The sequence below is a fragment of the Dipteris shenzhenensis genome, chromosome 12, assembly GCF_047967505.1.
Source record: "Dipteris shenzhenensis isolate YYH24624 ecotype China chromosome 12, Dip_SZ_1.0, whole genome shotgun sequence".
Lineage (NCBI taxonomy): Eukaryota > Viridiplantae > Streptophyta > Polypodiopsida > Gleicheniales > Dipteridaceae > Dipteris > Dipteris shenzhenensis.
The window spans coordinates 10,348,546-10,362,340 of record NC_141607.1 but is presented as its reverse complement, the minus strand read 5'-3'; positions in this window follow the sequence as shown (position 1 = coordinate 10,362,340).

The window sequence follows — 13,795 nt, the reverse complement described above, 5'->3', positions numbered from 1 at the left end:
TGATTGCGTCATTGATCAAGAGGTTGAGCAGCGTTGTCACAGTGTGTTCTTGCATGGTGTTCTTGCATGGCGACTCACGAGGTTAATTTGTGAACACTTCTTTGTGCGGCCTACATTGATCTCTCCCACGAATAGTTCTAGACATGAAATATGACATATTTCTTCCTATGTTCACTATCCCCACAATTCTGGAGATGGTCTTCATAGGTTTCTTCCTATGTTGATTATCTGTTCACTATTGCGAACTCTCAGTAGTAGCAACCGCCGCTGGGCCTAGCTTTTTTCATTTTTGAAGATTTGCACCTGGGGCTTGTGTATGCCTAGGATGTTACATTACTTCTCATGTCTGCAATGGTGGCATTGTACTCGTATGAGCTATCGGTGCTCCTACAGTAATTAGTAAAAAGGACTCAAGTAATCAATAAGTAGTCTTGCAATAATTAGTAAAAAATGGCATGGACCACTGTCCAATAAGTAATCAATAATTAAACGTACAATAATTAGTAAAAAGGCCAAAATGATATAATATAATCACATCTACATAGTAAAAAGGCACGGATCACTGTCCACCAATAACCAAGAAGTAATCCTGTAGTAATAAGTGAAAAGCACTTGAAAACATGTATAAATAATCCCACAATAATCAGTAAAAAGACACGGACGACTATTCGAGAAATGATCAATAGGTAATTTTGTGGTAATCAGTAAAAAAGCATGGATCACTGTCTGGCAAGTAGCATAATATGTGTCATTTAAGTACTCATGAAAACATGCATGCATTCTTAAACATAATTGAGTATGATAAAGAAAAATGAAGTTGCTCATCAAATCAAGCCTTCAAAATGATATAAATAATATAAGCACATAATAATATAACAAAGAAAATATATGGCCTCATGCTTGCTACAAACCCAAAAGAATTCCTATAAGAAAATAAGAAGGATGTGTCCTAGATAACTACAAACATTGCATATGCTTCATAATTCATCCAAGCACTTATGCAAACACCTATGCAAACCTATATATGCTTTCAACAACAATTTGTCATGGGATATTATTTAGCCAACAATTAATACCACTATCCAGCATAGATTCTTGGATGTTGATGAGGCAATCCAACATTCCAAAGATAACAAAAAATGAAACATATCATAGATGCATCGCTTGATCCAAGGTAGAATATCAACAAAGATTAAGCATATCTTTGCGATCAGCATGGCTAAACAATGTAGATCTTCTCAAGGGCTCCACACAAATGAAGAACCATACATACTTATCATTAAACTTTAAAACATTATTGAGCATTTATATGAATGTGATAACTTGAGATAATTCATTTGAGAACCTATGCAAACTTGCATATACTCCATAGCATAATGCGATTCATACTCAAATCATTATCAAGTGCTATTCAAGCTTGCATGCTCCAAAGTATATTATAGTTCTCATAAATTCTTATATAGGCTTGCATATAAATGATCCAAGTACTAACATGAACCTACATGCATGCTTCTAAATATAATAAAATTGTGAATAAAATGAACGTAGCATAATGTGATTCATCGAAGTGCCCTAGCCAACATCAATAATATTAGATGAACCACGTAATAATAAACAATTAGTAATAAGACATGGACCATTATGCAGCACACAACATGAGATAATCCGCAACAAAAGAAATTTATGTATGTGCATGTTTGTTAAGCACTCCAAAAGAAATATCTATTTTTATTAATAAGGTAAATATGGTGTTCAAATGGTAATGAGCACTTAGATAAATCAGCATGTGTTTCTTAATATATGTGCTCATCACTAAAGTAAATATGTCCTTCAAAATAATATTGAATAATTAGTTAAATATGATAGATTTGCGTGTACTTCAAAGTATAATGTAATTGACACAAGTGCCTATGCAAGTTGCATACTATTATGATTGACATGAGAAAATATATAAATCAACAAAAATGCTTATGCAAACCTGGAAATGCTTCATAGCATAATATCACCATAAACCTACATCTTCACAAATCCAAGGTAATAATATCATGCTTATCTTTGAGAGAGCCATGATCAACATAGCACTAATGATAAAAGTGCACCTGAAATAATATAAATATGCAGGAAAAGACAACCCTATGAAATATCAACTACATGCTCTCAGGTCAAATAGACTGGCACATACTCCATGATGTTTGATGTGGTATGTTTTCTTTGGGCTCATGGTAGTATAACAAGAAACTAGCAATTTCTCTTATCATGAGCATGATCAACTTATGGCAGTATTACAAGAAACTAGTAATTTCTCTTATCATGAGTATGAACAGCTTATATTGAGTATGACAAGGTAATCATATCATGTTTATCTTTGAGAAAATTGTGATAAAAGTATATTATACGAGAAAAGAGAGACTCTTCTTTGTCCAGTTCATATTAATGACATAGTCAAAAGAAATCTTCAAAGTTGTATGTGCAACTTAGAAGGAAACCTTAGCATGGTATAGTGTATCACATCCTACATTAATCTTAAAGGATGTGGAAGTTCATACACATCTACATGTACACCAAAATGTATCCCATACAAATACATCACGAGGCCAATTGCAAACCATATATTCTCTCCAACAACCGTGATTTAATAGGAGAGGTCCTCGATTGAGTAAGGAGGACTCATGGTAGTGGCAAAGTTAGAGCGAGTGGAAGCTGTTTTCCGGAGCGAGGAGTAGAAGTGGGAGTAGGAGAGGGCAAGGGACCTGACTGATACTGTGTCTCGGGACCAAGTGGAGACCTGTAGGGATGTGAGTGTGCTGAATCATCTACATCTCCCGAGTTAACACAACATAAGCGGCCCCTCTACTCTTCCTTCCCTTACGATAGGCACGCACAGGTGATGACCCCTTGATCGAAGGGGCACGAGGGGATGGCTGGGTAGTAGGTCCAGCCGTCGGTGTAGGAGAGGGAATTGTTGAGGTCCTCTGAGATAGTAGAGAGAAGAATCTCGCTGCCTCCTCATTGGTCATCTGTGCTACAAACTCATCGGGACTCCCGCCAAAGCCATGGGCTGCTAGCAAAGGAGTTCCCCAAGGGCTAGTCACATTGCTATGTCCGAGAGGAGTCGGGCCAGGGGTAGTCATAGGAGTAGGCCCCTGAGGTGTCGCCTGAGAGGAATCAAAGTCCTTTGGAGCATAGAGATCGTGATGTCTCCTCCTGCGAGGCTGTCCGTACTCGTCGGACATCGTGCGACGTGATCCCATGTCTAACGTAGACACAAACAGGAAAACAAAAAACAAAAAACAAACATACGCATAGGCATGGGCATAGGCATAGGCATAGGCAAATACATATGCTTATGATCGAAAGAGGGGGAAGAGGAGGAGAAAGCTTATGCTCATGCTCATGCTTATGCTTATGCATGAGCATATGAGCATAAAAGAAAAAGAGAGGAAGCTTAAGCATAGGCAAATACATATGCTTATGAAAAGAGATCAAAAGAGGGGAAAGAGGGGGAGAAAGAGAGAGGAAAAGAGGAAAATGAGAGAAGGAAAGGAGGAAGAGGGGAAAAAGAGATTGAAAGAAGGAAAGGAGAAGGGGACATATGCTCATGCTTATGCTTATGCTTATGCATAAGCATAAGAGAAGCAAACATATGCTTATGCTTATGCATAGGCAAATACATATGCTTATGAAAAGAGATTGAAAGAGGGAAAAGAGGGGGGGAAAGAGAGAGGAAAGGAGGAAAAGAGGAGAAGGAGAAGGAGACATATGCTCATGCATAAGCATAAGCATAAGAGAAGGAGACATATGCTCATGCTTATGCTTATGCTTATGCATGAGCATAAAAGAAGGAGACATATGCTTATGCTTATGCATAGGCAAATACATATGCTTATGAAAAGAGATTGAAAGAGGGAAAAGAGGGGGGGAAAGAGAGAGGAAAGGAGGAAAAGAGGAGAAGGAGAAGGAGACATATGCTCATGCATAAGCATAAGCATAAGAGAAGGAGATGTATGCTCATGCTTATGCTTATGCTTATGCATGAGCATAAGAGAAGGAGACATATGCTTATGCTTATGCATAGGCAAATACATATGCTTATGAAAAGAGATTGAAAGAGGAAAAGAGGGGGGGGAAAGAGAGAGGAAACGAGGAAAAGAGGAGAAGGAGAAGGAGAAGGAGAAGGAGAAGGAGCCATATGCTCATGCTTATGCATGAGCATATAAGCATAAAAGAAAAAGAGAGAAAGCTTAAGCATAAAAGAAAAAGAGAGAAAGCTTAAGCATAAAAGAAAAAGAGAGAAAAAGAGATTGAAAGAGGGGAAAGAGGGGGGGAAAGAGAGAGGAAAAGAGATTGAAAGAGGGGAAAAAGAAGAGGGGAAAAGAGCATAAACATAAGAAGGAGAAGGAGAAGGAGAAGGAGACATATGCTCATGCATAAGCATAAGCATAAGAGAAGGAGACATATGCTCATGCTTATGCTTATGCTTATGCTTATGCGTGAGCATAAGAGAAGGAGACATATGCTTATGCTTATATGCATAGGCAAGTACGTATTCTTATGAAAAGAGATTGAAAGAGGGAAAAGAGGGGGGGAAAGAGAGAGGAAAGGAGGAAAAGAGGAGGAGAAGAAGGAGAAGGAGAAGGAGACATATGCTCATGCATGAGCATATAAGCATAAAAGAAAAAGAGAGAAAGATTAAGCATAAAAGAAAAAGAGAGAAAAAGAGATTGAAAGAGAGGAAAGGGACGGAAAGAGAGAGGAAAAGAGGAAAAGAGATTGAAAGAGGGAGACATATGCATAAGAGGAAGAAGAGGGAAAGGAAACAAAGCATATGCTTATGCTTATGCATGAGCATATAAGCATAAAAGAAAAAGAGAGAAAAAGAGATTGAAAGAGGGGAAAGAGGGGGGGAAAGAGAGAGGAAAAGAGAAAAAGAGATTAAAAGAGGAGAAAAGAGCACAAACATAAGAGAAGGAAGAGGGGAAAAGAGATTGAAAAGAGGGAAAAAAGAAGAGAAGGAAAGGAGGGAAAAAGTGATTGAAAGAGGGGAAAAGAGATTGAAAGAGGGAAAAAAGAAAAGGAAAGAAGGGAAAAAGAGATTGAAAGAGGGGGAAAAGAAGAGGGAAAAAGAAAAGGAAGAGCAGAAAAGAGGGAAAGAAGAGGGAAGAGAGGGGAAGAGAGGGTTCCTACACCCATCACTGCAGCTAGCGCTTAAGGTGCTAGCTGCATGCCAATGCAAATAACAAAAATAACAAAAGAAAAAAAAAGGAAGCACTTTCTTACCTGGAATAGTCCCGCTCAGTGTTTTGTGGACTGGCCCTACAAAAGAGAGGAAACATACAATTTTTCAAATAACTAGTTAGAGGAAGGAGGAGTTTAAAGAAGCAACTTCTCAAAGGGATTGGATTGAGGAGACAAGGAGAAAAAGGAGGAAGAGAAATACAAAAAAGACTAGAAGAGGTGAGTCTTCTTTCTTTCACAAAATCTCGTTTTTTATCTTTAGCAATACAAGGAGAAACATGCTTCAACACTCACAAAATGAAATCTCACAAAAAACGAACCTACATTGCTCAAAGAGACTCACCTTCTTGAAAAACTTCTTTTCACACAAGCAAAGAGGGAGAAGGGTGGAGAGGGAGCACAAGTGTTAGGAGGGGTGAGTAGTGGTGAGGAGTGGAGAATAGGGAGGAGCAAAGCGAGGTCATCGGATATAGGTGGGAGGAGAGATTGCTTTTCTCACAATAGAGATTGCTAAAGAAAGCACCGCATCGCGGGGTTTTGGGTTTTAGCCCACAACGTCGCTATATAGCGACGCTGGTCAGTCGCTATATAGCAATGCTTATATTTAAAAGCATCGCTATATAGCAATGGAACAGAGCAAATCGTCGCTATATAGCAACGGAACACAGCAAAACATCGCTATATAGCGATGCTTAAGGACACTTATTGTTTAAAGTTAAAAAAGAAGCTCATAGATGCTATTTTGTTCCTCTTAATATATTTCCTTGCAACTTATGTTGTGATTTTATAAGTGTGCAGATGGAAGGGACGAGAGTGGAAGCTCGCCAGATGATGCGCCAATGCCCGAGAGCACAAAGTGGCTTATGGAGAGGTTGTATTGTCATTGCACTCATTACAAGCGAGAAGTACGACATCAATGTCGTATTATCATGCGCCACTTGCGGATGTATGGGGAGCAGCCCGAACCAGTACCCACCGTTGGTGTTGCACGTGTTGATGGATTATCGGTAAGTCAAAGCTATTTAAGTTCATGGTTAATATTAGATACCATTATGATACGAAACCTTGAGACAAGATCTTATATTTACATGAAATCTTAAAACAGGATGAGGAGGCTAACGAGGGTATACATATACCTTCACACTTTGAGCAAGACTATAGTCTCCCGGATGATGACGAGGGTATGGTCGACATGATGGATTCTATTTTTAGGGGCACTACATCCCATGTACATGTGATGTCAGAGTCTAAGGTCAAAATGCGAGAGTTGCAATCTGTTAGATATCAATGCTCCACTCTCATGTAACTACGCGGGAACCAGCTAACTCTATTTGTAAGCCTCGCATATGAGGAGAAGGCATTTGAGTAGCTCGGTTATCCCGATAGGTCCTGGTTTGGACACCATATGGGGGCCATGTGTGGCTTGATGGCTGGACGGCTTCAGATAGAGTTGGCACACCACCAACTAGGCTACATGCAAGTGCAGGAAGGCATCCCTTGACTAACTGCACTGAGGGTAGACAGAGCATTTCCCGAGGTAGCCCACTCTCGAGTTGTAGGGCCCGTTTGGAGCCTCAGATGATCCCGAATGGCACCGGTTCTATCGTATGGTCGGTGGCCTATTTTAGGACCGACCCCCAATCGATCGTTTTGGGCAGACTGGGTCGGTCACCCAATTGAGCCTAACCGACTACGACTGGTGGCTATATAAGAGCAAGCCCGTGAAGCCCATTTCATCACTGGTTACAGCAACCCTGATTCCTTAGCATCCAACCTCCGTCTTCTACTGTTTCCAGCATGCCATCGAAGCTTCTTTCATAGGAGAGCACGGTTGGGAGGCAGCGCCATCTATTGTATCAGTTCTATAGTAATCAAATTTTTGATTCTCCATCCTATCTTGTTTTCTCTCTTGCGTACGAGATCCTGTTATCTGTTGAGCATAGACATCGTATTATTTTCTTACATGGTATCAGAGCCTGGACTCTAGCAAGAAGATTTGGTAGTGTGTTTTTGTTTGCGAGCAAATTGTGAGAGATGGCCCAGCCCACAAGACTGCGAATCCCACCGTTCGGTGAAAGCGGAAAGTTGGACGGCTCTAACTATCCACTCTGGAAGTTCAAGATGAAGACCATCCTAAGCGCATATGAGCTTTGGGACACTACTACTGGGGTGGATGTGAGGCCGGTTGTGAGAGACCAGATCCAGCCAATGCAGGACAACAGATAGTACCAACTGTGGATGAGATTCTCGTGTGGACAAGAAGAAATGTAGATGCACTGTGTTCTATTGTCTGCAGTGTTAGTGATTCCGTCATGGCATTAATTCAACATGTTACCACAGCGGAGGAGGCATGGACGGTCTTGAAAAATCAGTACGAGACCACAAATCAGATGCGGATTCAGAATCTAGAGACTCAACTCGCGAACGAGAAGTTGTCTGGGTCTGAAGCGGCAGAGAAGTTCATCACCAGGGTGAAGAATCTATGTGATCAAATGACTGCGATTGGCATCACCATCACCAATGAGAATCTAGCAAGAAGGTGCATACGGATTCTCCCACCAAAGTACGACGTTCTTGTTATGGCGCTGAATACGTAGAATAGAAATCCACCCCTCAACTTTGAGGATATCAACATGAGGCTTCTGGAGGAGGAGATGCGTCAAAAGACAAGGACTGGAGAAGATTCGGCTTTCTGGACCGGATCAAAGAAAGGTAAGGGTAAGGACTCTGGTAACCCATCTTCTTCTGATGATAAAAAGAGAAAGAAGAAGATCGAGTGCTTCTATTGCAACAAGACAGGGCACAAGTAGAATGAGTGCCGAAAGAAGATTGTAGATGAGAAGAACGGAGTAAAGAAAGAGTCCAGCAACAGTGCGCAGGCAGCACCAATAGAGTTGTTTGTAGCAATTGAGGAGATTTGCATGGACGCAGTTCATGTACCTGCGGATGAACCTTGGATCATTGATAGTGGTGTATCATGCCACATGACTAGTCGGAAGGATTGGTATACCTCTCTACAGCTGGTAGGGAATGACATCCTGGTAGCAGTCAGCAATGATGCAAAATGTCCAGGAAAAGAAAAAGGTACGATTGTTCTCAAATCAGATAGAGTTGTAAAATAGTTGTCCGATGTTCTTTATGTGCCAGATATCAAGAGGAACTTGTTGTCCGTTTCTGCGATCACGGATCGGGACCTCAAAGTTCAATTCGATAAGAATGGCGCACAGCTTTTGGATCTTTAAGGGAAGGTTGTTGGTAAAGGTACATGGTGCAACAACATTTACAAACTCTCAACTTTTAGTGCTCGAGCGGATGTGAAGAACACTAAGCTGTGGCATGAGAGGTTTGGTCATCTAAACCTTAGTTCTTTGAAGGAGATGCATAAAAGTGGAATGATTGTAGACCTACCAAAAATTTCAGATTTGCCCGATGTATGTGAAGCTTGCATAATGGGCAAGCAGCTTTGGTAGCCCTTTCCTAAAGAGGCCAGCAGGGCAAAGGCTCCTCTAGAGCTCGTTCACACGGACCTCTGCGGAAAGATGGAGATGGAAGCTTTGGGTGGTTCCTACTACTTCATGACGCTGATCGACGACTACAGTAGAAGGATATGGATATACTTCCTGAAGACTAAAGATGAGGCTTTTAGTAGGTTCAAGGAATGGCATGTAATGGTCGAGAAAGAATCAAGGAGGAAGGTGAAGAAGTTGAGATCAGATAGAGTGGAGAGTTCACATCGACCGAATTCAAAAGTTACTGCAAAAGTCACGGAATCAAGAGGCAGAAACCCCCGCCACATACATCACAACAAAATGGAGTAGCAGAACGCAAGATGCACGCCATTTGCGAAATGGGCCGGAGTATGATGAAAGGGAAAGATTTGCCAAAGTCTTTCTGGGCTGAAGCATGTAACACTGCAGTTTACATCTTGAATCGTAGCTACACGAAGGCTGTGAATGGGATGACTCCACTGCAAGCCTTTTCTGGTAAGAAACCTTCAGCTGCACATTTCAGAGTTTTTGGATGTGACTGTTTTGTGCATGTCCCTAATGCTATCAGGACCAAATGGGAACCAAAGAGCCGGAAGTGTATTTTCTTGGGCTACAGTGAAGAGGCAAAGGGTTACCGTCTCTATAACCCTGTTACCAAGAAGGTAATTGTAAGTCGCGATGTGGTCTTCCCAGAACAGCCGCATCAATTAGAGGAGGATGCTTCCTTCCTAGACAACCAGGACCAGGATATCCATCTAGTATCACCACCAACAGCAGACCGAACTCCCCCAATGGTGCTTGGGAGGATTCAAGATAAAGAAGACAAAGAAGAGCCTGCAGAACCACAATGGCAACAGCCATTCCCGAAGTGGGTAAAGTAGCTTTTGGACGGCAGAGAACCTCCAGCCATTGAGGAGAAACCATCCGAACACTGCCGGTCCAAGAGATTAGAGGAGCAAAGAAGGGCACAGGAACACTTGGTCAACTATGCTTTGATGACAAAAGTGATCCGTGCTGATGAACCCAAGTGTCTTGAAGAGGCACAGGGCGATGATAGGTGGATGGAGGCTATGCAGTCAGAGTATGGCTCCATAATGAAGAACAACACTTGGGACCTTGTGGATTGACCACCAAAACACAAGGTAATTGGAACCAAGTGGGTGTACAAGACCAAGTACAAGTCCGACAGCACGTTGGATAAGTACAAGGCTCAGCTCGTGGCAAAAGGATTTGCACAAGTACATGGTTTTGATTATCAAGATACTTTTGCTCCCATAGCTCGACTAACCACAATTCACAGTGTTTCGGCTTTAGCTACCCAGGGAAGTTGGCCCGTGTTTCAGATGGATGTGAAATCCACCTTTCTGAATGGAGATCTCAAGGAGGAGGTATACGTGGAACAACCACCAGGTTTTGAGATCCCCGGTTCAGAAGGTAAAGTCTGCAAACTAAAGAAGGTACTTTACGAGCTGAAACAGGCCCCACGAGCGTGGTACCAGCGAATTGATGCCTACTTTTTGCAAAACGGGTTCAGGAGGAGCCCATCTGATGCAAATTTGTATATCTTCAGAGAAGGAGGCAGGAGTATGATCGTGGTCCTTTATGTGGACGACCTTGTCATAACAGGGAACCATGAAGAGAAGATCTCACAGATGAAGCATTTACTAGGAAGAGAGTTTGAAATGACAGAACTCGGACTGATGCATTTTTGTTTGGGGATTGAAGTTGCCGAAACAGATCTTCATTTCACAGCTGAAGTATGCTGGAGAGATACTGAAGGCATTTGGCATGGCTGAGTGCAAGACAGTTGGTACCCCTATGGAGGTTGACGCGAAGCTCTCAAACGAGGATTCATCACCACTGGTGGACGAAGCGAAGTACAGAAGGCTTGTGGGTAGCTTGACTTACCTATGCAACACACGGCAGGACATCAGTTTTGCGACTGGTGTACTAAGCAGGTTTTCCAATAAGCCCTGGGAGAACCATTGGAGGGCAGGGATGCGGGTGCTAAAATACATCAAAGGCACACTTGATTATGGCATCACCTATACCAAGGGCAACATCTTGACTGGATTCTGTGACTCAGAGGGCAGGAGACATGGGCAGCAGGAGATCAGTGACAGGGTACTGTTTCTCACTTGGATCTGGAGCTGTGTCATAGGTCAGCAAGAAGCAACCCACAGTTGCTCTTTCTTCTACCGAGGCCAAGTAAGGCCAAGTACAAATCTGCATGCTTTGCTTCTTGCGAGGCAGTGTGGTTGAGGAGGATTTTGGGGGACATGGGTGCAGTGTAGAATAAGCCTACACAATTATCATGTGACAATCAGAGTTGCATGGCGATTACAAAGAACCCGATGTTCCACGCTCGCACAAAACACATTGAGATTCAATATCACTTTGTACGCGAGCTCATCATGGATGGAGAGGTCGACTTGGTGTACTGTCCGACTACAGAGAATGCTGCGGACATCTTCACGAAGGCTCTTGGAAGATACTTGCTGGAGAGGCATCTTCATCGACTTGGCATTGGTCCGAAAAAGTAAGTTCACTTGCGGGTGGACATTGAGGGGGGGTGTTAGATATCAATGCTCCACTCTCGTGTAACTACGCAGGAACCAGCTAACTCTACTTGTAAGCCCCCCATATGAGAAGAAGGCATTTGAGTAGCTCGGTTATCTGGTAGGTCTTGGTTTGGAAACCAGATGGGGGCCATGTGTGGCCCGATGGCTAGACGGCTTCAGATAGAGTTGGCACACCACCAACTAGGCTACATGCAAGTGCGCGAAGGCATCCCTTGACTGATCGCACTGAGAGTAGACGGAGCATTTCCCGGGGCAGCCCTCGGGTTGCAGGGCCTGTTTGGAGCCTCAGATGATCCTGAATGGCACCGGTTCTATCGTATGGTCGGTGGCCTACTGACCCCCAGTCGACCGTTTTGGGCGGACTGGGTCGGTCACCCAATTGAGCCTAACCGACTATGACTGGTGGCTATATAAGAGCAAGCCCGTGAAGCCCATTTCATCACTGGCTACAACAATCCTGATTCCTTAACATCCAGCCTCCGTCTTCTACTGTTTCCAGCACGCCATCGAAGCTTCTTTCACAGGAGCACACGGTTGGGAGGCAGCGCCATCTATTGTATCAGTTCTACAGTAATCAAATTTTTGATTCTCCATACTATCTTGTTTTCTCTCTTGCGTACGAGATCCTGTTATTTGTTGAGCACAGACGTTGTATTATTTTCCTACACAATCAACACAGTTGTACAAGGGTGCTAGGATGTCTAAACTACGTGCTTGTCTCTCAATCTTGAATCTGCAAGTAAAGTATGGGTGGTCGGATACAAGTGTCTCGGCCTTAATGAGGTTAGCTCTTGCATTAATTTGACTCATTATTTGGATATTGTTTGTTTTGAGAATCATCATGTATGGATTAGTGTACCAAATCATCATTATTCGAAGCCTATGTATGTTTGAATTGTGATAGGTTGCTCCAGAAGATGTTGCCTTCACCAAATACCATGCCTGCATCAAGAGATGAAGCGAAGAAGATGCTAACAATGGTGGGTATGGATTATGATACCATCCATGCTTGCTGTAATGACTGTATTCTCTTTTGTCATGAGCATGGAGATTTGGCTTGTTGTCCGAAATGTGGAGAACAACGATATAGAGATGACTTGCAGGGTGAGCAAATACCAGTAAAGGTTTTGAGACACTTTCCCATCATTGCAAGAATACAGCACATATTCCGATGCAAATCCATAGCGGAGTTGATGACATGGTATGCATCTCATCCATCCACGGATGACACATTGAGGATTCCCATAGATTGTGTAGCTTGGAAGCACATAGACAATCAGTGGTCGGACTTTGCGAGGGAGTCACGTAACTTACATCTTAGGCTCGCCATGGATGACGTGAATCCTTTCGGGTTACGCTCGACATCTTGGTCGACATGGCCCATAGTCATGGTGAATTACAATATCCCACCATGGCTAACAATAAAAAAGGGACACCTCATGCTTGCACTACTTGTGCCAGGGAAGTACAAGGCAAAAAATATGGACGTGTACATGGCACCTTTGATAGAGAAGTTATAGATATTATGGAGAGGAGTGCGGGTCTTTGATATTTCCAGAGCTCCTAGACATACCAATGATATTTTGGTCAGGGGTATCTTGATGTGGACCATGCATGACTACCCAGGATATGGAGACTGCGCAGGTACGTGGTTGTGTCTCTACATGTATAATATAAGATTATGCTTTTATGACTCTCTTTCGCATGCATGTCTTATACTAACACATTCATGCATGCGTGCAAGACTTGTTACAAGTGGGTACCATGCTTGTCCTATTTGTGGACTGGGTTTGAAATCGCTTGCACGATACTCCAAACATATGAGGAAAAATGTTTATGAAGGTCATGCTCGATACCTTCCGCTGGACCATCTCGCACGTGGAGGTCAGCTTGATCCACCACAATCATATTTGAAGGCAAGTGACTGGATTTAGGCTTGGAGGGCGAATGGAGAGGAACCTCCTCCTGGTATGAAGAGGCTATCGATCTTTCACGAGCTTCCTTATTGGGGTCAGTTACAAATCAATCATCTCTTGGATCCCATGCATATCTTCAAGAATGTGGGGGCTACTATTTGGGCACACTTGGTTGGTTCCAAAGACTCGAGAGGAGTGCGAGAAGACTTGCGTGTTATGAATAGGATGTCTCGTTTGTGGCCCCAAGTGCATGCTTCGGGAAAAGTTATCCTCCCGAAAGCAACGTGGATCCTCTCTATGAGAGAGGAGGCAGCGGTCAAGGCAGACATTGTCTCTTTTCAAACACCGATAGGGTACATGCGTAGCTTGAAAGGAGCATTTTCAAAGGACAATAAGCTTAGTGGGCTCAAGTCCCATGATTGGCACAAGGTCTTACAGGTATTCTAAGCTGTAGAATTAGTGTACCGATAATCGTGATGCGTTAGCATAATTATGATTATATTATATTGTTGACACGACTTCTTTGTTGCTTTGATAGTTCATCCTCCCAATTACAATAAAAGGGTGCTTACAA